Here is a 24,932-nt window from a genome sequence, read left to right as displayed (position 1 = left end):
TATCCATGTGGCGGGATCCTTGCCATCAAACTTCCTCATATCAATTTTTGGAATATGGTGATTCTTCGATCCAAAATTAGCGTCTATGGAATCATGATTAACATTTCTTTTGTTCTCATCATGAGTTTCCTTTACTACCTTTTCACCATTAGTGACCCTTTCTTGTAGCAACTTCTTCAATTCTTCCATGTCTGTCTTCAAATCTATCTTCAAATCTGCCATGTCTCTCTTCAAATCTGTCTTTGAATCATCCATCTTAGCTTCCATGCCATTTATCTTATATTCCACGCCATTTATCTTAGATTCCACGCCACTTATCTTAGCTTCTGTTAGCTTTTGTGAGCATGACATTTGTTGCACTTGTTCTTGTAATTTTGATATATCATGTAGCTTTTTTTCCTCTTCTTCATGAGTCATGCTAGAGCTTTCAGGTTCCTTACTAGGTGTTTGAATTTTCTTTCCTCGGGGCATCAGTTATCGATAATAATGCTTTACTATGCCCTTTGAATTCCGTTAAACCAAGCTTACACAAAAATTTAAAAAACAACTACACACTGTTTTTCACTTTATAGAAGCCTGATATTGAATCTGATGTATCTCTGTAATTTTGGATCATCCAGTTCTAAAATTGCTACCTGTAGTAGCCTTCTGCGTCCTCTTTCCAATGCCACAAGTCTGAGCCAAATTGGATTCTCTAAAAAAGAGTTATGTGAAATCTCCCACAGTGACTTTCTTTTAGACTGGTTCAGTAGAGCAAACTTGTACGACATGCCACGAGTCACTTTTTCAACCTTTGAATCTGAAACACACACACACACGAAACTACAGTCCATCCTCTTTCTGTACCTTCTTACGAAATTTCAATCCGATCCCCAGAGAGAAAGTTATGATGATTTTCCCCAGGTCACCTGTTTTGAATGTAATTCAGGAGTCTGCAAAAAGACCAACTTCCTCAGATCATATCTCTGTAAATATCGAGAAACAAGCTCTGAAATTCGGACCCACGCTTCAGCGCGATTTCTTCTCAAATGGGTTTTTTTTGCGACTTCTGAAATGTCACAGAAAAAAAGTTATAGCGAAAATTCCACGATGACCTGTTTGGAGCAGCAAAACCCTAGAATCCAAAGCTCTGATACCAAATGTTATGAAACCAGCTCAAGAAAAGATAGATCAGCGCCTTAGAATTCAGCCTCTTCAAGGGGGCAACCTCCTTTACATTACATAAATGAAAAATTCTTGGATGATACAAATGAAAAAACCTCCTTTCTATATATAGGAGTCTAAGGAGTCACAATATAATCCAGCCGACCTAACAATAATAATATAAAGCCACAAAAATAACAATAGAGGGATTCTATGGGGCACAGAAATAACAATATGGGGGTAATAGGGGCACAACAATATAAATAAGGGGTATAACTACAATAGTAATGGGGTAATCACTAGTATTATAGGGACCCAACACAACTGCATAAAATTCTTTGTCATAAGACGTGTACTTCTGCCTACTCTCATTTAATTTCTCATTGAGGTAGGCTACTAGCTTGTATTTTTGGCTGAGTATTGCACCAATGGTTGTCCCACTAGCATCACAACGAACTTGAAAAAGTTTGTTAAAGTTTAGTAATCTTAAAATTTGTTTTTCAGTGATCTTCCTTTTCAACAATTGAAAACTCTTCTCGGCCGACTTTGTCCAATAAAAACGTTGGTTTTCCTTCTTAATGGTGTCCACCATGGGTGCACAAATTCCACTGAAATTTTTAATAAATTTGCGATAAAAACTCGCCAATCAATGAAAACTCCGTACCTCAAACAAACTCTTAGGAGACGGCCAACTAAATATGGCTGCAACCTTCTCTGGATCCATTTTTAGTTCATTCTTTGAAATCACTATCCTCAATAGGATGGTCCTTCCACTTGAACAAGTACCGCAAATATTCTTTTCTTAGAGTCTGTAAAGGCTTTACTAGGGGCATCTATTTAATCCACGAGTCGTTCTCATTCTATGTGTCCCATGTTCGTCTTTCCGAACTATCTTCTTCATTAGCAGCAATGTATGGGTACAGATCTGCCACATTAAAAATGGGCGAGATGCTTATACCTGGAGGTAACTGTAACTCATAAGCGTTCGCAAATTTTTTTTGAAGAATCCTGCAAGGCCCAATTTTCTTCAATTTTAACTTGTTGTATTCTCCTTTAAGAAACCTCTCCTTCCGTAGGTGTGCTAGTAGCAGGTCTCCTACGTTGAATTGTATTTCCCGCCTTTTCAAATTTGCTTTCTGTTTGTATTTTTGGTTGCTGTCTTGTAATTTTAATTTTACTTGTTCATGAAGATTGTTGATTTCTTTTGCGAAGTCTTCACCATCAACACTCCTGTGGTCCAACTGACCCAAATCCTGCAACTCATGTACTCCACGTGGGTGAATTCCATATAGGATCTGGAAAGGACTATTTCCCGTGCTTCTGTTGGGTGAGTCGTTATAAGCAAATTCCACTTGTGCAAGTACACGATCCCACTGTCAAGAATTTTCACCAACCAGACTCCTTAGTAGGTTTCTCAAACTTTGGTTCACCACTTCGGTTTGCCCATCGGTCTGCGGGTGATAAGCTGAGCTGAAGTTCATTTTGGTGTTTAACTTTTTCCACAAAGTTCGCCAAAAATGACCTGTAAACTTTACGTCTCGGTCCTAAATAATAGATTTCGGCAAGCCATGTAATCTGACTATCTCTGTGAAAAACAAGTGTGCTACATGTGTGGCATCACTGGTTTTCCTGCAAGGAATGAAATGTGCCATTTTGGTGAAACAATCCACCACCACCATGATGGAATCGAATCCCCGCTGTGTCTTCGGCAGACCTAAGACAAAGTCTAAACTGACTGAGTCCCAAGGTCTGTTCAAAATAGGTAAGGGTGTATACAACCCTGTGTTCTGGCTGTGTCCCTTTTCAAGCTGACACACTTTGCACCTAGTCACAAACCTTTGTACATATCTACACATATTCGGCCAATAATAAAAGTGGCTCAACTCGTCCAAAGTCTTGTCTATGCCAAAATGGCCAGCTAAACCTCCATTATGCTTTTCCTGGATTAAGTTCTCTCGCATGGAACACTCTGGAATACACAACTGCCCTCCTTTGAACAACAACCCCTCTTGCATATTATAGTCCAGCCATGTACTATTATCCCTCAACAGTGGATTTTGGCAAGCTTCATAGGCTTCCTTAAAATCTACATCTGTTTCGTACAATTCCTTAAGATGTTCGAATCCTAACACTTGTATCATACTTTCTTGTAGGATCAAATTCCTCCTCCTTAATGCATCTGCCACTTTGTTGGCTTGATCGCTGATGTGCTTCAACACAAATGTAAAACTCTACAAGTACTCCACCCACTTCGCATGTTTATGGTTCAGCTTATGCTGTTGCATAATATACTGTAATGCAGAATTGTCTGAAAAGACAAATTCATTGGCTAGTAGATAATGTCTCCAATTCTTTAGTGCTTGGAAAACTTGTTATGAAACCAGCTCAAGAAAAGATAGAAAAGATAGATCAACGCCTTAGAATTCAGCCTCTTCGAGGGGGCAACCTCCTTTACATTACATAAATGAACAATTCTTGGATGATACAAATGAAAAAACCTCCTTTCTATATATAGGAGTCTAAGGAGTCACAATATAATCCAGCTGACCTAACAATAATAATATAAAGCCACAAAAATAACAATAGAGGGATTCTATGGGGCACAGAAATAACAATATGGGGGTAATAGGGGCACAACAATATAAATAAGGGGTATAACTACAATAGTAATGGGGTAATCACTAGTATTATAGGGACCCAACATGCCCCTCTCCTTCAAAAAAGTGTTGTCCTCAACGCTTGAGTAGTTCTGGATACTTCTGCATAAAATTCTCATCCTCCCATGTGGAATCTTCAGCGGATAAGTTCTTCCACTTGATAAGATACTCTGAAATTGATCGATTTCGTAGCTGTCGAGTTCTTGTTTCTGTGACTGCTTCCGGTTCCAATATAATTTTTCCTTCCTCGTCAAGTTCTGGCAATATTGTTTGAATTGGGAGCTTGTCACCTATAACCTTCTTTAAACATGAAACATGGAAAACTGGGTGCAATCGAGAAGCTGCAGGAAGCTCCAATTTGTATGCCATAGTACCAATCTTTTGCAACACCTTGTACGGACCATAATACTTTGGTGATAATTTATTATCCTTCTTAGCTTGCTTTAGGGACATTTGCTTATATGGTTGTAGCCGTAGGAATACCCAATCACCTACATCAAAACTTCTTTCACTGCGATGTTGATCTGCCTGTTGTTTCATTCTATTTTGTGCCAACACGAGGTTATCCTTTAAGAGTTGGAGGACTTGTTGTTGATGTTCGATGTGATGTTCCACTGCCTGAACCTTAGAATTTTCTCTTAAATATGATGTGATGGATGGTGGTTGATACCCATAAAGTGCCATAAATGGGGTCATTTTTGTTGCTGTATGGAAGGAAGTGTTATACCACCATTCAGCCAGAGGCAACCATTTGACCCATTGTGTCTGTTTATCAGATACAAAGCAACGAAGATATCCTTCCAAACATTTGTTTACTATCTCAGTTTGCCCATCAGATTGAGGATGATAAGATGAGCTATGAGCTAACTGAGTACCAAGACAAGAAAATAATTATGTCCAAAAATTTCCAGTGAAAATGGGATCTCTGTCACTTACAATAATCTTTGGGTTTCCATGTAGCTTTTGAACTGTTTCCATAAATGCAGTAGAAACTGTACTGGCTTTAAATGGATGTGATAATGCACAAAAGTGTGCATACTTGGTAAGTCTGTCAACTACCACCATGATGACACTCTTTCCCTCAGACTTGGGTAAACCTGTGATAAAATCCATTGAAACCTCCTCCCAACGTTGGCTTGGAATGGATAAAGGTTGTAATAGACCCGGTGTCTTAATTGTTTCAACTTTATTTTGCTGGCAAACCAAACATTCCGCCACAAACTTTTGAATATCTGATTTAAGGCCATCCCAAAAAAATTCCTTCTTAACCCTGTGGTAAGTTTTTAAAAATCCTGAGTGCCCTCCTAAGGGAGAAGTGTGCAATTCCATAAGAATCTTTTGTTTTAGCTGGGAATTCTTACAGAGGTATAAGCGATCTTTGTACCATAACGAATCATTTTTCCAGCTAAATGTATCAGAAGTACTGGAATCTTGTTGTAGCTTTCGAATAAGTGCCCACACTTCTTCGTCATTCTTCCATTCCTCCCTTGCTTCGTTTATCCAATCTGGTTGGATAATAGAAATGGCACACAACAATGCTTCCACATCCTCATCCTTTCTTGAGAGTGCATCTGCCACCACATTTTGCTTCCCTTTTTTGTAGATGATTTCAAAGTCATAACCCAACATCTTTGTGACCCACTTTTGTTGCTCTTCAGAGGATAATCTTTGTTCTAAAAAGTATTTAAGGCTATCATGATCCGTTTTTACCTTGAAGTGTCTTCCCATTAGGTAGGGTCGCCATTTCTTAAGTGCATGGAGTATTGCCAACATTTCCTTCTCATAAATAGCTTTGCTTAAAAACTTTCCCTTGATTGGACGACTTTCAAAAGAAATGGGTCTTTCATCTTGCATTAAACAGCACCAATTCCATTTCCTGAAGCATCACATTCCACAATAAAGGTTTTTGTGAAGTCCGGTGTAGCTAAGACCGGTGCTTGGCACATTGCCTCTTTAAGATGTTCAAAGGCCTTTGTTGCTTCCGGAGTCCATGAAAATGAATCTTTCTTCAATAATGTTGTTAGAGGTGCTGCTATTCTCCCATAATTCTTAACAAACTTGCGATAATACCCTGTCAACCCAAGAAATCCTCGCAGATGCTTTATGGATGTGGGGATTTTCCATTCCTTAATGGCTTTAATTTTGCTAGGGTCTACCTTAACTCCTTCATGAGATACAATATGACCCAAATATTCCACCTCCTGGACTCCAAAGAAACATTTGGATCTTTTTGCATATAATTGTTTCTCCTCCAATAGTTGTAGCACCCTGTCAACATGTTCAACATGATCCTTCCAAGACTTGCTGTAGATTAGTATATCATCAAAAAATACTAACACAAATTTTCTAAGGAATGGTTTGAAAATTGAATTCATCAAACCTTGAAATGTTGAAGGTGCATTGGTAAGGCCAAAAGGCATGACCAAAAATTCATAATGACCCTCATGAGTTCTAAATGTCGTTTTCGGAATGTCTTCAATCTTCATTCTGATTTGATGATATCCCGAACGAAGATCCAACTTGGTGAAGTAAATTGATCCATGCAATTCATCCAGTAATTCATCAATAACAGGAATGGGGAACTTATCTTTAATAGTGAGCTTGTTGAGCTCCCTATAATCTGGACACATGCGCCATGATCCATCCTTCTTGTGCACCAATACTACTGGAGCTGAGAAAGAACTTTGACTCGGTTGAATTATACCAGCCTCTAGCATTTCTGCAACCATACGTTCAATTTCACTTTTTTGGACATAGGGATATCTGTACGGCCTGATGTTTGGAGGAACACTTCCTGGAATCAGATGAATAGCATGATCATGATCACGCATAGGTGGGAGACCTTTTGGAGTCTCAAATACCTTGGAATGATTGTCCAGGACTTTTTGGAGATCTGGAGAAATAGATGATTCCAATGTGGAAACATCTAGCGAACATAATTGTGCAATTACACCTCTTTGCTCCTTTTTTAGAAGCTTTGTCATGCCATTAGAGCTGATTATCTTTCCTGGTTTCCCTGCAATACCCCTTAATTCAACTTCCTTTCCTTCCGTAGAAAATTTCATGAAAAGTTCTTGAAAATTAAAAGCTATTGTACCCAAGGATTGTAGCCATTGGACTCCTAGTACAACATCAGCACCTCCCATTGGAATGGAAAGCATTGGGCTAGTCAATACATATTCTCCCATGGATAGCTTGATATTATGGCACTTTCCAGAGCAATTTATTGTTCCTCCATTTGCAATCATCACTTGACACTCTGGTGCTGGATATAGGAAGCAATTCAATTCTTTTGCTACCCTACAATGAATAAAATTGTGGGTGCTTCCTGAATCAATCAACACTATTACCTTTTTCTTCTTGATTTGTCCTTCTATCTTGATGGTTTGAGGAGTGGTAATTCCCGCCAATGCATTACAAGATATGGTCGGATTTATTTGTTCTTCATCTAGGCTTTGTTCCTGGAGTATATCTTCTTCTTTTGACCTTTCTTGCTCCTTTTCTTCTTCCTCTTCACAATCTATGTAGAATAATTTCTTCTCAGCACACTTATGACCTTTAGTGTATTTGCTATCACAACTGTAACAAAGCCCTTTTGCTCTTTTTTCTTCCAATTGTTGTGGTGTCAACCTTATAGGTTGTGGAAGACTAGGGGCAACAACACTTCCGTCTTTATAGTTGTGAGTGGTATGCTTCCTGGTTGCCATAATTTTGCTTTCCATTTTTCTTGCTAACCTGAATGCCTTCTCTAATGAATCAGGTTCCCAAAGGCGAACATCATGTTGGATATTATCCTTTAAAGACCCTATGAACACATCAATCCTATGCTCCTCTGGAATATCTTTTACCCTTATGTTCAATTTTTGGAACTCCTCAATGTGCTCCATTATTGAACCCTTTTGTTTGAGACTTATCAATTGGCTAAAAAAAGTGTTGCTTTTTGTATCCTCATAATGTGCTATCAATTCTTCCGTAAAAATTGCCCAAGTGATAAATTGTTTACGAGAGAAAAGCCATTGATACCATACAAACTGATTTGGTTCCAAATATACAGTTGCCATACGTACCTTTTGTGTGTTTTGCACATTATTGAGATCGAAGAATTGCTCCATCTGTAATATCCATGTGGCGGGATCCTTGCCATCAAACTTCCTCATATCGATTTTTGGAATATGGTGATTCTTCGATCCAACATTAGCGTCTATGGAATCATGATTAACATTTCTTTTGTTCTCATCATGAGTTTCCTTTACTACCTTTTCACCATTAGTGACCCTTTCTTGTAGCAACTTCTTCAATTCTTCCATGTCTGTCTTCAAATCTATCTTCAAATCTGCCATGTCTCTCTTCAAATCTGTCTTTGAATCATCCATCTTAGCTTCCATGCCATTTATCTTAGATTCCACGCCATTTATCTTAGATTCCACGCCACTTATCTTAGCTTCTGTTAGCTTTTGTGAGCGTGACATTTGTTGCACTTGTTCTTGTAATTTTGATATATCATGTAGCATTTCTTCCTCTTCTTCATGAGTCATGCTAGAGCTTTCAGGTTCCTTACTAGGTGTTTGCATTTTCTTTCCTCGGGGCATCAGTTACCGATAATAATGCTTTACTATGCCCTTTGAATTCCGTTAAACCAAGCTTACACAAAAATTTAAAAAAAAACTACACACTTTTTTCACTTTATAGAAGCCTGATATTGAATCTGATGTATCTCTGTAATTTTGGATCATCCAGTTCTGAAATTGCTACCTGTAGTAGCCTTCTGCGTCCTCTTTCCAATGCCACAAGTCTGAGCCAAATTGGATTCTCCAAGGAAGAGTTATGTGAAATCTCCCACAGTGACTTGCTTTTAGACTGGTTCAGTAGAGCGAACTTGTACGACATGCCACGAGTCACTGTTTCAACCTTTGAATCTGAAACACACACACACAGAAACTACAGTCCATCCTCTTTCTGTACCTTCTTACGAAATTTCAATCCGATCCCCAGAGAGAAAGTTATGACGATTTTCCCCAGGTCACCTGTTTTGAATGTAATTCAGGAGTCTGCAAAAAGACCAACTTCCTCAGATCATATCTCTGTAAATATCGCGAAAAAGCTCTGAAATTCGGACCCAAGGTTCAGCGCGATTTCTTCTCAAATGGGTTTTTTTTGCGACTTCTGAAATGTCACAGAAAAAAAGTTATAGCGAAAATTCCACGATGACCTGTTTGGAGCAGCAAAACCCTAGAATCCAAAGCTCTGATACCAAATGTTATGAAACCAGCTCAAGAAAAGATAGATCAACGCCTTAGAATTCAGCCTCTTCGAGGGGGCAACCTCCTTTACATTACATAAATGAAAAATTCTTGGATGATACAAATGAAAAAACCTCCTTTCTATATATAGGAGTCTAAGGAGTCACAATATAATCCAGCCGACCTAACAATAATAATATAAAGCCACAAAAATAACAATAGAGGGATTCTATGGGGCACAGAAATAACAATATGGGGGTAATAGGGGCACAACAATATAAATAAGGGGTATAACTACAATAGTAATGGGGTAATCACTAGTATTATAGGGACCCAACACAACTGCATAAAATTCTTTGTCATAAGACGTGTACTTCTGCCTACTCTCATTTAATTTCTCATTGAGGTAGGCTACTAGCTTGTATTTTTGGCTGAGTATTGCACCAATGGTTGTCCCACTAGCATCACAACGAACTTGAAAAAGTTTGTTAAAGTTTAGTAATCTTAAAATTTGTTTTTCGGTGATCTTCCTTTTCAACAATTGAAAACTCTTCTCGGCCGACTTTGTCCAATAAAAACGTTGGTTTTCCTTCTTAATGGTGTCCACCATGGGTGCACAAATTCCACTGAAATTTTTAATAAATTTGCGATAAAAACTCGCCAATCAATGAAAACTCCGTACCTCAAACAAACTCTTAGGAGACGGCCAACTAAATATGGCTGCAACCTTCTCTGGATCCATTTTTAGTTCATTCTTTGAAATCACTATCCTCAATAGGATGGTCCTTCCACTTGAACAAGTACCGCAAATATTCTTTTCTTAGAGTCTGTTTGGCCATCTAGGTGTCTAGGATCTGGTCGATCTCAAAAGGCTTTACTAGGGGCATCTATTTAATCCACGAGTCGTTCTCATTCTATGTGTCCCATGTTCGTCTTTCCGAACTATCTCGTTCATTAGCAGCAATGTATGGGTACAGATCTGCCACATTAAAAATGGGCGAGATGCTTATACCTGGAGGTAACTGTAACTCATAAGCGTTCGCAATTTTTTTTTGAAGAATCCTGCAAGGCCCAATTTTCTTCAGTTTTAACTTGTTGTATTCGCCTTTAGGAAACCTCTCCTTCCATAGGTGTGCTAGTAGCAGGTCTCCTACGTTGAATTGTATTTCCCGCCTTTTCAAATTTTCTTTCTGTTTGTATTTTTGGTTGCTGTCTTGTAATTTTAATTTTACTTGTTCATGAAGATCGTTGATTTCTTTTGCGAAGTCTTCACCATCAACACTCCTGTGCTCCAACTGACCCAAATCATGCAACTCATGTACTCCACGTGGGTGAATTCCATATAGGATCTGGAAAGGACTATTTCCCGTGCTTCTGTTGGGTGAGTCGTTATAAGCAAATTCCACTTGTGCAAGTACACGATCCCACTGTCAAGAATTTTCACCAACCAGGCTCCTTAGTAGGTTTTTCAAACTTTGGTTCACCACTTCGGTTTGCCCATCGGTCTGCGGGTGATAAGCTAAGCTGAAGTTCAGTTTGGTGTTTAACTTTTTCCACAAAGTTCGCCAAAAATGACCTGTAAACTTTACGTCTCGGTCCGAAATAATAGATTTCGGCAAGCCATGTAATCTGACTATCTCTGTGAAAAACAAGTGTGCTACATGTGTGGCATCACTGGTTTTCCTGCAAGGAATGAAATGTGCCATTTTGGTGAAACGATCCACCACCACCATGATGGAATCGAATCCCCGCTGTGTCTTCGGCAGACCTAAGACAAAGTCTAAACTGACTGAGTCCCAAGGTCTGTTCAAAATAGGTAAGGGTGTATACAACCCTGTGTTCTGGCTGTGTCCCTTTGCAAGCTGACACACTTTGCACCTAGTCACAAACCTTTGTACATATCTACACATATTCGTCCAATAATAAAAGTGGATCAACTCATCCAAAGTCTTGTCTATGCCAAAATGGCCAGCTAAACCTCCATTATGCTTTTCTTGGATTAAGTTCTCTCGCATGGAACACTCTGGAATACACAACTGCCCTCCTTTGAACAACAACCCCTCTTGCATATTATAGTCCAGCCATGTACTATTATCCCTCAACAGTGGATTTTGGCAAGCTTCATAGGCTTCCTTAAAATCTACATCTGTTTCGTACAATTCCTTAAGATGTTCGAATCCTAACACTTGTATCATACTTTCTTGTAGGATCAAATTCCTCCTCCTTAATGCATCTGCCACTTCGTTGGCTTGATCGCTGATGTGCTTCAACACAAATGTAAAACTCTACAAGTACTCCACCCACTTCGCATGTTTATGGTTTAGCTTATGCTGTTGCATAATATACTGTAATGCAGAATTGTTTGAAAAGACAAATTCATTGGCTAGTAGATAATGTCTCCAATGCTTTAGTGCTTGGAAAACTTGTTATGAAACCAGCTCAAGAAAAGATAGAAAAGATAGATCAACGCCTTAGAATGCAGCCTCTTCGAGGGGGCAACCTCCTTTACATTACATAAATGAACAATTCTTGGATGATGCAAATGACAAAACCTCCTTTCTATATATAGGAGTCTAAGGAGTCACAATATAATCTAGCTGACCCAACAATAATAATATAAAGCCACAAAAATAACAATAGAGGGATTCTATGGGGCACAGAAATAACAATATGGGGGTAATAGGGGCACAAAAATATAAATAAGGGGTATAACTACAATAGTAATGGGGTAATCACTAGTATTATAGGGACCCAACATGCCCCTCTCCTTCAAAAAAGTGTTGTCCTCAACGCTTGAGTAGTTCTGGATACTTCTTCATAAAATTCTCATCCTCCCATGTGGAATCTTCAGCGGATAAGTTCTTCCACTTGATAAGATACTCTGAAATTGATCGATTTCGTAGCTATCGAGTTCTTGTTTCTGTGACTGCTTCCGGTTCCAATATAATTTTTCATTCCTCGTCAAGTTCTGGCAATATTGTTTGAATTGGGAGCTTGTCACCTATAACCTTCTTTAAACATGAAACATGGAAAAATGGGTGCAATCGAGAAGTTGCAGGAAGCTCCAATTTGTATGCCATAGTACCAATCTTTTGCAACACCTTGTACGGACCATAATACTTTGGTGATAATTTATTATCCTTCTTAGCTTGCTTTAGGGACATTTGCTTATATGGTTGTAGCCGTAGGAATACCAAATCACCTACATCAAAACTTATTTCACTGCGATGTTGATCTGCCTGTTGTTTCATTCTATTTTGTGCCAACACTAGGTTATCCTTTAAGAGTTGGAGGACTTGTTGTTGATGTTCGATGTGATGTTCCACTACCTGAACCTTAGAATTTTCTCTTAAATATGATGTGATGAATGGTGGTTGATACCCATAAAGTGCCATAAATGGGGTCATTTTTGTTGCTGTATGGAAGGAAGTGTTATACCACCATTCAACCAGAGGCAACCATTTGACCCATTATGTCTGTTTATCAGATACAAAGCAACGAAGATATCCTTCCAAACATTTGTTTACTATCTCAATTTGCCCATCAGATTGAGGATGATAAGATGAGCTATGAGCTAACTGAGTACCAAGACAAGAAAATAATTATGTCCAAAAATTTCCAGTGAAAATGTGATCTCTGTCACTTACAATAATCTTTGGGTTTCCATGTAGCTTCTGAACTGTTTCCATAAATGCAATAGAAACTGTACTGGCTTTAAATGGATGTGATAATGCACAAAAGTGTGCATACTTGGTAAGTCTGTCAACTACCACCATGATGACACTCTTTCCCTCAGACTTGGGTAAACCTGTGATAAAATCCATTGAAACCTCCTCCCAATGTTGGCTTGGAATGGATAAAGGTTGTAATAGACCCGGTGTCTTAATTGTTTCAACTTTATTTTGCTGGCAAACCAAACATTCCGCCACAAACTTTTGAATATCTGATTTAAGGCCATCCCAAAAAAATTCCTTCTTAACCCTGTGGTAAGTTTTTAAAAATCCTTAGTGCCCTCCTAAGGGAGAAGTGTGCAATTCCATAAGAATCTTTTGTTTTAGCTGGGAATTCTTACAGAGGTATAAGCGATCTTTGTACCATAAAGAATCATTTTTCCAGCTAAATGTATCAGAAGTACTGGAATCTTGTTGTAGCTTTCAAATAAGTGCCCACACTTCTTTGTCGTTCTTCCATTCCTCCCTTGCTTCGTTTATCCAATCTAGTTGGATAATAGAAATGGCACACAACAATGCTTCCACATCCTCATCCTTTCTTGAGAGTGCATCTGCCATCACATTTTGCTTCTCTTTTTTGTAGATGATTTCAAAGTCATAACCCAACATCTTTGTGACCCACTTTTGTTGCTCTTCAGAGGATAATCTTTGTTCTAAAATTATTTAAGGCTATCATGATCCGTTTTTACCTTGAAGTGTCTTCCCATTAGGTAGGGTCGCCATTTCTTAAGTGCATGGAGTATTGCCAACATTTCCTTCTCATAAATAGATTTGCTTAAGAACTTTCCCTTGATTGGACAACTTTCAAAAGCAATGGGTCTTTCATCTTGCATTAAAGCAGCACCAATTCCATTTCCTGAAGCATCACATTCCACAATAAATGTTTTTGTGAAGTCTGGTGTAGCTAAGACCGATGCTTGGCACATTGCCTCTTTAAGATGTTCAAAGGCCTTTGTTGCTTGCGGAGTCCATGAAAATGAATCTTTCTTCAATAATGTTGTTAGAGGTGTTGCTATTCTCCCATAATTCTTAACAAACTTGTGATAATACCCTGTCAACCCAAGAAATCCTCGCAGATGCTTTATGGATGTGGGGATTTTCCATTCCTTAATGGCTTTAATTTGGCTAGGGTCTACCTTAACTCCTTCATGAGATATAATATGACCCAAATATTCCACCTCCTGGACTCCAAAGAAACATTTGGATCTTTTTGCATATAATTGTTTCTCCTCCAATAGTTGTAGCACCCTGTCAACATGTTCAACATGATCCTTCCAAGACTTGTTGTAGATTAGTATATCATCAAAAAATACTAACACAAATTTTCTAAGGAATGGTTTGAAAATTGAATTCATCAAACCTTGAAATGTTGAAGGTGCATTGGTAAGGCCAAAAGGCATGACCAAAAATTCATAATGACCCTCATGAGTTCTAAATGTCGTTTTCGGAATGTCTTCAATCATCATTCTGATTTGATGATAACCCGAACGAAGATCCAACTTGGTGAAGTAAATTGATCCATGCAATTCATCCAGTAATTCATCAATAATAGGAATGGGGAACTTATCTTTAATAGTGAGCTTGTTGAGCTCCCTATAATCTGGACACATGCGCCATGATCCATCCTTCTTGTGCACCAATACTACTGGAGCTGAGAAAGAACTTTGACTTGGTTGAATTATACCAGCTTCTAGCATTTCTGCAACCATACGTTCAATTTCACTTTTTTGGACATAGGGATATTTGTACGGCCTGATGTTTGGAGGAACACTTCCTGGAATGAGATGAATAGCATGATCATGATCACGCATATGTGGGAGACCTTTTGGAGTCTCAAATACCTTGGAATGATTGTCCAGGACTTTTTGGAGATCTAGAGAAATAGATGATTCCAATGTGGAAACATCTAGTGAACATAATTGTGCAATTACACCTCTTTGCTCCTTTTTTAGAAGCTTTTTCATGCCATTAGAGCTGATTATCTTTCCTGGTTTCCATGCAATGCCCCTTAATTCAACTTCCTTTCCTTTCGTAGAAAATTTCATGAAAATTTCTTGAAAATTAAAAGATATTGTACCCAAGGATTGTAGCTATTGGACTCCTAGTACAACATCAGCACCTCCCATTGGAATGGAAAGCATTGGGCTAGTCAATACATATTCTCCCATGGATAGCTTGATATTATGGCACTTTCCAGAGCAATTTATTATTCCTCCATTTGCAATCATCACTTGACACTCTGGTGTTGCATATAGGAAGCAATTCAATTCTTTTTCTACCCTACAATGAATAAAATTGTGGGTGCTTCCTGAATCAATCAACACTATTACCTTTTTCTTCTTGATTTGTCCTTCTATCTTGATGGTTTGAGGAGTGGCAATTCCCGCCAATGCATTACAAGATATGGTCAGATTTATTTGTTCTTCATCTAGGCTTTGTTCCTGGAGTATATCTTCTTCTTTTGACCTTTCTTGCTCCTTTTCTTCTTCCTCTTCACAATCTATGTAGAATAATTTCTTCTCAGCACACTTATGACATTTAGTGTATTTGCTATCACAACTGTAACAAAGCCCTTTTGCTCTTTTTTCTTCCAATTGTTGTGGTGTCAACCTTATAGGTTGTGGAAGACTAGGGGCGACAACACTTCCGTCTTTATAGTTGTGAGTGGTATGCTTCCTGGTTGCCATAATTTTTCTTTCCATTTTTCTTGCTAACCTGAATGCCTTCTCTAATGAATCAAGTTCCCAAAGGCGAACATCATGTTGGATATTATCCTTTAAATACCCTATGAACACATCAATCCTATGCTCCTCTGGAATATCTTTTACCCTTATGTTCAATTTTTGGAACTCCTCAATGTGCTCCATTACTGAACCCTTTTGTTTGAGACTTATCAATTGGCTAAAAAAAGTTTTGCTTTTTGTATTTTCATAATGTGCTATCAATTCTTCCGTAAAAATTACCCAAGTGATAAATTGTTTACGAGAGAAAAGCCATTGATACCATAAAAACTGATTTGGTTCCAAATATACAGTTGCCATACGTACCTTTTGTGCATTTTGCACATTATTGAGATCGAAGAATTTCTCCATCTGTAATATCCATGTGGCGGGATCCTTGCCATCAAACTTCCTCATATCAATTTTTGGAATATGGTGATTCTTCGATCCAAAATTAGCGTCTATGGAATCATGATTAACATTTCTTTTGTTCTCATCATGAGTTTCCTTTACTACCTTTTCACCATTAGTGACCCTTTCTTGTAGCAACTTCTTCAATTCTTCCATGTCTGTCTTCAAATCTATCTTCAAATCTGCCATGTCTCTCTTCAAATCTGTCTTTGAATCATCCATCTTAGCTTCCATGCCATTTATCTTATATTCCATGCCATTTATCTTAGATTCCACGCCACTTATCTTAGCTTCTGTTAGCTTTTGTGAGCATGACATTTGTTGCACTTGTTCTTGTAATTTTGATATATCATGTAGCATTTTTTCCTCTTCTTCATGAGTCATGCTAGAGCTTTCAGGTTCCTTACTAGGTGTTTGAATTTTCTTTCCTCGGGGCATCAGTTATCGATAATAATGCTTTACTATGCCCTTTGAATTCCGTTAAACCAAGCTTACACAAAAATTTAAAACACAACTACACACTGTTTTTCACTTTATAGAAGCCTGATATTGAATCTGATGTATCTCTGTAATTTTGGATCATCCAGTTCTAAAATTGCTACCTGTAGTAGCCTTCTGCGTCCTCTTTCCAATGCCACAAGTCTGAGCCAAATTGGATTCTCTAAGGAAGAGTTATGTGAAATCTCCCACAGTGACTTTCTTTTAGACTGGTTCAGTAGAGCAAACTTGTACGACATGCCACGAGTCACTCTTTCAACCTTTGAATCTGAAACACACACACACACGAAACTACAGTCCATCCTCTTTCTGTACCTTCTTACGAAATTTCAATCCGATCCCCAGAGAGAAAGTTATGATGATTTTCCCCAGGTCACCTGTTTTGAATGTAATTCAGGAGTCTGCAAAAAGACCAACTTCCTCAGATCATATCTCTGTAAATATCGAGAAACAAGCTCTGAAATTCGGACCCACGCTTCAGCGCGATTTCTTCTCAAATGGGTTTTTTTTGCGACTTCTGAAATGTCACAGAAAAAAAGTTATAGCGAAAATTCCACGATGACCTGTTTGGAGCAGCAAAACCCTAGAATCCAAAGCTCTGATACCAAATGTTATGAAACCAGCTCAAGAAAAGATAGATCAGCGCCTTAGAATTCAGCCTCTTCAAGGGGGCAACCTCCTTTACATTACATAAATGAAAAATTCTTGGATGATACAAATGAAAAAACCTCCTTTCTATATATAGGAGTCTAAGGAGTCACAATATAATCCAGCCGACCTAACAATAATAATATAAAGCCACAAAAATAACAATAGAGGGATTCTATGGGGCACAGAAATAACAATATGGGGGTAATAGGGGCACAACAATATAAATAAGGGGTATAACTACAATAGTAATGGGGTAATCACTAGTATTATAGGGACCCAACACAACTGCATAAAATTCTTTGTCATAAGACGTGTACTTCTGCCTACTCTCATTTAATTTCTCATTGAGGTAGGCTACTAGCTTGTATTTTTGGCTGAGTATTGCACCAATGGTTGTCCCACTAGCATCACAACGAACTTGAAAAAGTTTGTTAAAGTTTAGTAATCTTAAAATTTGTTTTTCAGTGATCTTCCTTTTCAACAATTGAAAACTCTTCTCGGCCGACTTTGTCCAATAAAAACGTTGATTTTCCTTCTTAATGGTGTCCACCATGGGTGCACAAATTCCACTGAAATTTTTAATAAATTTGCGATAAAAACTCGCCAATCCATGAAAACTCCGTACCTCAAACAAACTCTTAGGAGACGGCCAACTAACTATGGCTGCAACCTTCTCTGGATCCATTTTTAGTTCATTCTTTGAAATCACAAATCCCAGATAAATTAATTCTTTCTTGAAAAAAGAACACTTCTTCAAATTTATCAGTAATCTATTTTGCTGCAAATTTTCTAATAAATACCTGATATGTCGAAAATGTTCTTCCTTCATTTCGTTGAATATAAGTATATCATCCAGGTATACAATCACAAATCTACCAATGAATTCTTTCAACATCTCGTTCATCAAATGCATGAACGTACTGGGGGCATTACTCAATCCAAATGGCATAACCAGCCATTCACATAAGCCTTCATTGGTCTTGAAAGTTGTCTTCCACTCGTCACCTTCTCGAATCCTGATTTGGCGATAGCCACTTTTCAAGTCTATTTTTGAAAAGTATGTTGCTCCACTCAAACAATCCATCATATCATCCATACGAGGTAAAGGGAATCTATACCTGATAGTGATCTTATTGATTTCCCAGGAATCAGTGCACATCCGCCACTCACCTCCTTTTTTGGGAGCTAACACAGTCGGAACCACACAAGGGCTTAGACTTTCCTGAATCAACCCTTTATCCAACAACTCCTGCACCTACTTCCTGATTTCCTCATTGTCCTTCAGACTCATTCGATAAGCAGCTTTGTTTGGCAAACTGGCTCCTGGGATGAAATCAATATGGTGACTAATACTCCTCTTTGGTGGTAATTTGTCTGGTAGATCATCTACCACAATATCGCTAAATTCCTGCAGCATGTCCTATACCTCTATAGGCAAGTCAGTAATCTCAGTGTGTATTAATATTGTTTTTGGCCTTCGCACAACTGCATATTTTATTTCAGTGTCTTCAATCTGTCACAAAAACTCTTTTCCACCTAATAGCAATGCTTTTGTTCCACTAGTTTCTGTAGCATCCTCCTCCTTCATGGGCACTAGCGTATGCTTAATCCCATCTTTAACAAACCTGTAACAATTTGTTTCCCCATCATGGACGACCTTCCTATCATACTGCCATAGTATTCCCAGTAGAATATGGCACACGTCCATTGGCATGATATCACAAGTCACCTTGTCCTTGTACTTGCCAATATGAAACTCTACCTCGCACTGCTCATTGACCAGCAGTTGGTGTCCTTCTTGCAACCAAGACACCCTACATAGAGTCGGGTGCTTCAACTTCTTCAAACCCAGTATTCCCACCATTTCTGTAGCTACCAGATTATTGGTACTTCCACTATCTATGATTAGTTTGCAGCATTTCCCATGCGACTTGCACACAATCCGGAACAATGCTTTCCTCTGTGTCTGATGAGCTACTTCCTTAGCTGGTTTCAATAACACCGTGTTCAACACCAAGGCTTCCCCTATTTTAGGCATATTTTCCACCTCCTATGGCGGTGCCTCTGCTTCATTGGACTAAGAAACATATGCTCCCCTTTGTCTAGTTGGTTCATTTTCAGGACATTCAAAGGACCTGTGTCCCCACTTATGACACTTACAACACTGATAGGCATTTCCTCTGCCTCTACCATTAACTCTTCCTCATTGGTATGACCTTCCTCCTCTAATATTACCTTCCCTTTCAGTCTGTCCTGAAGTTTTTGAACTGTTGCCCTCTTCATTGTTGTTGGCAGTCCTACCTCTGCCAAAGGTCTATCCCCTACCTCTGCCTGAACCACGTCCTCTTCTGGCATTCTGTTTCCTGGCGATCTTTTCTTCTGCCTTCAAAGCACTCTGATAGGCTTCCTCTATGGTCTTAGGGGAAAGAATACTAATTTCATCTAGGATCTCCATCTGTAGGCCATTTACAAACCTCGTTGTTTTCTCAGGAGTATCCTCAACATAGCCAACTCTCAGGTTTACTTTATAAAATTCTTTGTTATACTCCTTTACAGTCATCATTCTTTGTCTCAGGTTTTGTACTTGTCTATAAAGGGAAATTTGGTAATCTTTAGGCAGAAATTTACTCTTCATCTTAGCAATCATACTGTCCCATTTTTTAATCAATGGTTTGTTTAATCTTCTCCTTTCTACCTGCACACTGTCCCACCACAGTGCTGCATGTCCTTTCTATTTGGTGACAACAAATATGATTTTCTTATCTTTTTAATCTCTTCATATTCAAAATATCTGTCTAGTTCTCTTATCCAATCCAACAACGCCTCTGGCGAAAAACTACCATCATAATTAGAAAGCTCCGGTCTTGGCTTGCTACTAGCCAGCAAAACTTATCTCAATAGTTTAATCTCTAGTACCTCTTCATCTAACCCATATGTCATGGTTGTGTTTTCTTCCTCATTGTCATCCCCACCTTCCAGATCTCTACGCCTTCCTGCTTCCACTACTCCCAAACATGCAGTTAAGGTCCTGATCTCTTCTCGTATCCCTTCATCAGCTACTCTTCGAATGGCTCTACCTCGGCCTCTTCTACCTACCTCCATCTTTACTGAGAGAAAGGAACTAACCTTCTCTGATACCAAAAATTGGTGGCAATCCCGAGAGGGACGATGTGTCACGAAACTCTGTTATTATGTATCTTCTGAATAAAGGGAATCAGGGTTTCAGTGCGAGGATTTAATGAACTTTTAATGTATTAGGCCTAACCCTATGCACTAGCCTCGATTCCACAAATGCAATTCATTTCCACCTTCCGAGGTAAAACTATGTGTCAGCCTCCATTTTTTCGTGCGCTATGGGTCTAGTTCGGCTCTGTATGTATGTTGTGCCTTCATTTGTTTCTTGGGATGATTTGTTTGTTGTTCCATAAAGGCTTCAGGTTGGCTTACTCTCTACGAGTTCCCTCTTACTCTCTGTTCTCTGGTTTAAGCTTTGTTTGGTTCTGCTTGCAGTGGTTTTTGTTATTGGTCCCGGACTTGACCTGGCTTATGTATCCATAGGTGTTTCTCTTGCTACTACTATGGGTGGCTTTAGAAAACACTATTTCAGGTGAGCTTTTGTTCTGGTTTCATTTCTGCAATTTATTTTAGTGATTCTAACTCTTTGGCCCCTTCATGAGCAGGTGAAACTCATCAATGGCACTCTCACTGGGAGAGTCCCTCCGGCGAAAGACTTGGTTCTTGTCCTCTATCTCAGAAAAGACTCCTTTGAGGTAAACCCTTGTTCTTCCCTTTCTTAAACTGCTCTCTGTCACCCTGTTTAATTTTCCATTTTTGTTTTATTGACTTCCATCTCGTTCTTGTGGTGGTGTGCAGGTAGATTCTGGAGATTGCTACTCCACGACCTCGCCTTTGGGAGTCTTTGCGGCTTGGGAAAAATAGGGTAGGATCCCTGCGTGTTTGCCTAGTTAACTTTGCTTGCATTTTCGTTAATTGGCATAAGCCGTTGGATCTTGTTTTCTCTATTATGTTTGTATGGCTTTGTGGGTTTCAAACGCTTGCTGTCAGTTTGTTCTGAGCCTGCATAATGCTGTCAGTTTGTTCTAAGCCTGCATAAACGTTGGTTTCCAGCGTCTATGGGTTTCGAAACCCTCTGGGTTTTTTTTTGAATAATGTATATTGAACTGTTCAAACTTTAAAATGAAATGAAATGCACATGTGTGCTTGTTTACTATATGACATTTGTACCTGGGTCTTTATTTTATTGAGAAATATATGATATCTTGTGGGGTTGTGCCTTTGTCTGGTTCTTGGTCCTGAATGCCTTTAGTCACGAAACTTGAGTATCATTCACTTTTTTTAATGAAAATTCTCTACTTTTTTAATTACAACAATATCTGAAGCACATAGACACAGGAGAAAAATGAAAAATGCCTTTCTTTTCTTTATGACAAAGATATTGGACTCATTTTCTTTACACAAATACTTAAAGAGAAACAAACTGTAAATTCGTTTTCTGTATTTTTCTCCTCTCTCGATGGCAGGCAGACCCCCACAATAGGGATTTTGGTTTTGGCTTTCTAAGCCTTACCAATAGTCCCTTACAGTTGAGAAACTGTCCTGTAGTTACCCACAATTACCTAACAGTTTCTTTAAACATATTCTTAACTAATCCTATTTTTACTTGTTTGCTTAATATTTAAAAGACAATGGTTGTATCAGCCTTAATTTAAGTGAAACAAAATAAAACCAGTTTCGTAATTCTTCTCCATCTTTAGCAGAAAGTAAAAACACAACATTTCCAGCTGTCGCCTTTTTCAGATGGATGCTCCTGCATCAATTTGTTTTCATCATCATTAAGTATCAGATTCCTTTCCTTCGAAGCATATTTTACAAGTAAATTTAATTTCTCTTGCAATCATTTTTACAAAAACTTCTTATTATTGGGATGAAAGTCATAAGAACTACTTTATAAACTCTTACGAAATTTTTAACCTCCGATACATGAATTTTTGATGTTCCAGAAAGAAAATGTTCCTACATTATACATCTAACAAACATTCTTTATCACACATGATCAATATCGTAAGTTTTGTTTATAAAAATTACATAAAAACTTTTGTTCCAATATCTTGCTTTGTTTTAAAATTTTAAAACATTATGAAGCATGGTTTTTGATTATCGAAGTTTTACCCATAATTTTTGGAAAACTTAAGCTCTTTTATTTTACTTTGATTCTCTCGGAAACTTGTAATTTTAAGAATATTTGGTTAAGAAACTTCGTAGGTCTCCGATCAATTTGTTCTGATCCTTCACTATGTTAACATGAAGCCTTGTTTGATTATCATTTTATACATGCTACTTTCATGGTATCATGTTGGAACAGAGCTTGGATGTAGTTTAATCCTAATTTCAAGAAAATCCAAGCATTGATCCATCGGGATGACTTTGTGACTATATATATATATATATTCTTTATAATGTATGCACGTTGGTCTTTTTACTCTTCTTGGCAATTTTCTTTGTTAATAAAGAATATGGAACATGTAAATCTAATGGACCATGGTTAATTCATTTTTGAATTCTTTTTTAAATTTTTGATATATCACTCCATACTTATTATATAAATATTCAAGTCCTCTTCATATACATAATTTCTACATTATTTGGATTTTGAATTGATTTCAATATTTTGGGGCTGATATAAATTCAAAATTATAAAAAAACAAAAAACAAAGAGATAATTCATCGCTGCGATTCATAAAGAAGCACATCCTCAATTTTTATTTTCTAATTGATTTGGTTTACTTCTGATTCCTTGAACATGAAACATTACTTTCTTAAGTTTACTGCTCACTTTAGATTATATTTAATAAATAATGATTTTGGGATAATGAAATTTCAAAACAATTCAACCTCTTCATATTTTAAATTTCAATTAAAAGAAGAAGTTACCTTGCATTGGAGAAAGTCATATCACTCAGGTGAGGTAAAATAAAATTCTTCAATGGCAAGTTTCATATGCCCACTTTCAATCATTTTTATTTCTTTACTTTTTAGGTATAGTTTTGTTTTTACGTTTTTGTTGATATAAAACTCTCTTTTGCAGCTCTTCATAAACTTTTCACACCTCTACTAAATCAGATTTTGAGCTCATTCTCCTGGTTTGCTTTTAAGTTTTTAAAAGAAGCAATAACGATCCTCATTGAATCAACTAAACCGAGGAGTTTCTAAACCATTAGTTTGTTTCTTTAAGCATTACTTTTATTAGAAAATGGTTAAGATGATTTTTGCAAGTTTTTCTTTTGAACAAGAAAATCTACAGCAGATAGAAAGTTCTTCATTTGCACTAAATTTTATCGTGACTTTTATTAAATTCTTATAACTCTGCAAGCTAAAGTTTATCTAAATCTCAAACTTAGAATGAATGTTTATACGATTATCTTCTTTTACTTCTTTTGTTAAGGAATTTGTATAAACAATCTTGTTGGAGTTTATCTTTTAGATTTGGTTTTTCTTTCACCTTTCGTCTTCTTCATTTTTATTTTTATTTTGTCTGCTAATTTATATTCTTACTTTAGATTAGAGTTATTTTCCTTTTCCTTTTTATTTTAATTTTGTTTTGCTTACTCTCCCATAATTTATGTGAATGGGCTTATTTTGAAAGAAAAAAGTTCTTTTCCTAGAAGATCATATCTTCTATTTTGTAAATATTCTTGCATTTATATTTCTTTAAGTTGTGTTACATAATAATGTTAAATAACATACTTTTGGATTTTCATAAAAAATATCTTAAACAATTTTATTATTTTTCACTTTGAAAGTAGGAATTCTTAAGGAAATGTTTACGAAATTGAAAATTAGATAAAAATCATAAAACTCTGAAATTTTTCCATTGAAGTTCTAAATTCTTTTAAAACTCAAAACTATATAAAATCCTTTTACTCTATTATCAGTCAAGAAAGGTATTCTTTAACAAAGAAAAGCTTGTCTTATAACTAAGCATCTTTAACTCTAGAATTTTCATCCAAAACTCTTGAGTCAATGATTCTCCCCATCCATTAAAACATATTTTTTAGAGTGTTATTTAAAAATATATTAAACCTAAAAGATAAGAGGTCTCATCACAAGCTTTCTTACCATGATCATAGGGAAATAATAGATTGACATTACCAATTACTGAATATTAAACTAGGGTAATGGCTTATGATTATTTAAATTATAAGACAATGTGTCTCATCACGAGCCAACTTGTTCAGTTTAATTACAACCAGTGAATGGCATTGTCACTTTCTGGCCACCAAACCAAGACAATGGCTTTTAGGTACTACTGAAAAAATAACAAAAAAGAAAAAAGAAAAGAAAAATAAATATATCTATTTTTTTTAATTTATCTCTAACAACTACACTCTTAAATGGATGAGATTCTGAATCATTGATGATTAAAAGGTAACCTTGTCGAAGCTATGAACGCTTGTTGGTAGTAGTGGATATACCTGTGACAAATGAGTATATCAAAAGGCTAATTTGTAAAAGGGCCCCTACTTTATCTTTATAACCAATTAAGGATTGATGTAGACAAATAGGTATTTTCATATATGAAAGGTTTTAAAAGAGATTGCAATGAAGTGATTTTTTATATTCAGAGTAATTTTATTTATCTAAATATTTTGAAACTAGTTTCCCTTTCCTGAATTATTTTTACTTAATTTTTGAAATTTCATTATTATTTATCAGAGATAATTGGTTCTTTGAGTGAATCACCAATTGTTTTTCTATTCAAAAAACCCCATTATTTATATATGAATGTCTTCAGAAATTATTACATAAATAATGGGGACCCTTTTTAATTTCTAAATCATATAAAAATAAAACATTTCAGTG

This window comes from Pinus tabuliformis, chromosome 2_2 (genome assembly GCF_031772625.1).
Source record: "Pinus tabuliformis cultivar Carrire ecotype Pingquan chromosome 2_2, CPIR1, whole genome shotgun sequence".
Taxonomy (NCBI): domain Eukaryota; kingdom Viridiplantae; phylum Streptophyta; class Pinopsida; order Pinales; family Pinaceae; genus Pinus; species Pinus tabuliformis.
The sequence above is the reverse complement of the archived record's forward strand: the minus strand, read 5'-3'. Positions refer to the sequence as shown.